Raw genomic sequence first — 3,891 nt, forward strand, 5'->3', positions numbered from 1 at the left:
TTGCCAACAAAGGTCCATCTTTTCAAAGGTATGGTTTGTCCAGTAGTCATGTATGAATGTGAGAGTTGGAGTATAAGGAAGGCTGAGCACTAAAGAACTGATGTCTTCAAACTGTGGTGCTGGAAAAGTCTCTTGAGAGACCCTTGGATTGCAAGGAGATCAAACCAATCAACCCTAAAGGAAATCAGTCCTGAATATTCATTGGAAGGGCTGATGGAAGCTGAAGCCCCAATACTTTGGCCACCTGATACGAAGAGCTGACTCATTGGAAAAGACCCTGATGCTGGGAAAGATTGAGGGCTGGAGGAGTAGGAGGCGACAGAGGATAAGACAGTTGGATGGCATCATCAACTCAATGGACATGAGTTTGAGCAATCTCTAGGTGATAGTGAAGGACAGGAGAGCCTGGTGTGCTGTAGTCCATGGGATTGCACAGATTTAGACACAATTGAGTGACTGAACAACAACTGGAAGACTAAATGGTTTTCTCACATCCACAATATAGGATCTTAATTATATCTGCAAAATTCTGAGGACTGTAAGAGCAATTTAAGGCCAACAGCTGATGTCCTTGAAGGATCCACTCTCCTCTTTACAGAACACTTTCCCTAAGTCAATGGAGGTTAAAACTTGTCTTTCATTTTCATATTTGAGAGCTTCCCTGCTGGCTCATTTTCATATCAGGGGAGGAAAATGTACAAAGTAACATTTTAAAGTTAATATCTTGCCATGAGTTAAAGCACCAGGCTAGAAAATGTATTTCCTTAGCTGAATTTTAAGATTTACTAAAAACATATATGGTGTCATGAGTTAATGGATATTGTTCAGGGTTAGGACATAGATTTACAGGTCATTATCTTAGAGGTGATAAGTGAAATTAAAATTATGGCGCTTATGCTGAGAAAACAGCATAGACAAGGGTGAACTCATAGGAGGAGAAAGGCTCTCACAAAACATAGGAAACAAAATATTAAAACAATAAGACATTAATGAACATCAGAGAAAATTGGGATAATTAGTTTGATCAGTGACCTTAAAGCAAGTCACTTTATCAAGTGATGAGTGTAAGGGAAGGTTGTTCACAGCACTTAAACCACAGAGTTTGAAGTAAAGATAAGTGATACAAAAATAGATTTTTTTTTCTGAAAATTTGACTGAAAGAGTTCAAGCCATAGCTATAAATGATAATGAGATTTTAATATAGCCAGTGTTATGAAATAATGAGACAATAATGATGAGAACCATTATTCTTGAACTGAAATACCAAAAAACAAAAAGCAGATCAATAAACATTCTAAAATTAGTAAAGAAAATCCTAAACATTAAATAAGAATATAAACCACATATTTAAAGTGATGTTAATTTAGTTTCTTACCTGTAGATTTCTAAGTGATATTCAATCACAAAACTATTGGCATAGCATTATGTAATAATCATATAAGTTTGAAAACAATTAAATTTCAAATAAAAACTTTAAAAAGAAAATCATTAATATTATAATATTTATTTTATTATATTTTTGTTGGATAATATATCAAAAAATTTAAAGTGCAGCCCTACCAGATAAGAAATATATTTTATAAGGTAAATCAAATGTTTTAGGTCAGTGCTGACCAATGGAAATATAATGTGGAGAACATATGTAATTGTATGTTTTCTAGCAACCACATACTAACAGTATTAAAAAAAATGAGATGAAGTTAATTTTAATGTATTGCCCTTAACCTAATACCAAATACTATCATTTCAATATTTAATCAATATAAAATGTTTAATGAGATATTTTTGTTTTTTTTAATACATTTTTTGAAATTGAGTGTATATTTTACATTTCCAAGACATCTTATTTCAGACCAGCCACAGTTTAACTGCTTAGTAGCCACATGTGGTTCTGTGCTATGTAGTATGTGCTCAGTCGCTCAGTCATGTCTGACTCTTTGTGACTACGTTATAATTTAAGATTCTAAAGAACTTCAAAAAAAGTCACACTTATGTGATTCAGTATTAGAAAGTTTTAACTCATTGCTATGAAGATTTTCACTTTACCCTCTTCTTTTCTCCCAGCCTCCAAATGAGTTATTCTATTTCTTCAGACTATTTTGATTTAGACCATTTTTATTTTATATAAACACACTTCATATATATATCAGTTTATTGTAAATGACATAAATGCTCACACTGTTCTTTATAAACTAGTTCCTCCACACTAAATTCTTAACATAAATGTATTGTTCTTTTGAGCATAACAATAACCTCATCCTCTATGTCCATTACGAAGGGATAAGAAAAGTGTAGTCCTTAACTGATCCCATTCCTTCTATTTTGTTGATGATGGCAGGTACAAAATGGTGGCCACACTTGTCCTCAGATATTGAGATATTGGTTTTTGGCTTCTCTCACTGAGTATAGTTAGACCTTTGATCATAGGTTATTCACTGTCCATTGGCTGGATTTCATTACTAACTCAATTCTGGAGATTGCCTTCAGATCCACAAAATGCTCATCTATTGTCTTTATATAACAGATATAATCAGGTATGATACAGAGATATAACAGGAATGCACAGAAATACACAATGGGTATAATACTATCAGGATAATTTTTGGCCCTACTCAGAGTGCTCTTGACATTTCCACTATCTGTCGACATTACACTTTGCTGTGTTAAAAGTGAAGGTTCATTTCAATATTTGGCAAAACTAATACAATTTTGTAAAGTTTAAAAATAAAATTAAAAAAAAGTGAAGGTCCAGCCATGTTTTCTTCCTCATTAAAATTGGTTAAATTGTATTTCTTTCATTCTTTTTGTTTGTTTTTCCTTTATGTTTGACATTCAATAATGTACCAAGGCATGGCTTGATTTTTCATTCTGGATTGTGTTTTTTCTGACACATGCTAGTCCTTTAAATATTCAGATCCTATTCTTGTTTCAGAAAACAATTTTTAATCATAATATCTTCTTTATCTTTCTAATATTGATTTTATAAATTATATTATATGGAAATATTTTGGAATATTTGTCATCTTTCATTTTCTTTTCTGTTTTCTTTCACTTTCTTTTCTGTTCTAATTGATCTTTTTCTTCATTTAATAAAATACCAATCTTTTCTTCTACAGAGAAATAGGATTTTCAGTCATGAATTATCACATCCATTTATAGATTAGCTCTTGAAAGATTTATTTTGTTCATCAATGTCTTTCTTTAGTTTTGCAATTTATATACTTTTTCTCTCTGTTGTTTTATCCTCATGTCTTTGAGATCTTGTCATATCCAATTAATTTTCTAAGCAAAAGTTTTTATAGCAACTTTTACGTGTTTGTGACTTCCCTGGTGGCTCAGATGGTAAAGCATCTGCCTACAATGCGGGAGACCTGGATTCGATCCCTGGGTTGGGAAGATCCTCTGGAGAAGGGAAAGGCACCCCACTCCAGTACTCTTGTCTGGGAAATCCCATGGATGGAAGAGCCTGGTAGGCTACAGTCCGTGGGGTCACAAAGAGTCGGACACGACTGAGCGACTTCACCTTACTTTACATGTCTGTGAAATGTTAAACTCTTCTTAGAGAATTTAATTTCCATCTTGGTATTTTTTACTGGTATTCTGTGTGTAAACTCTACTCCCCCCCCAATTTGTCTATATGATGTCTATTTTAAAAGAGATTTAATGTAATCGATTTTCTGTATTATGTTATATGGAGATCTTCTATCACTGATTTTACCTTACCTGAAACCTGTTTGTCTTCTTCACTGAACTGTAATCTAAATGTCCTTTGGTTTTGTACTTGAGAGTAACCAAAGAGAGGGAGAACTCAGCAGGAATGTGTGAAATACTTTATTGAAGGAAATGGTTCTAGGCTTGATTGATTGTTTTTCTATGAGACTTTGGTAGATG

Source organism: Bos taurus, chromosome 29 (assembly GCF_002263795.3).
Source record: "Bos taurus isolate L1 Dominette 01449 registration number 42190680 breed Hereford chromosome 29, ARS-UCD2.0, whole genome shotgun sequence".
NCBI lineage: Eukaryota > Metazoa > Chordata > Mammalia > Artiodactyla > Bovidae > Bos > Bos taurus.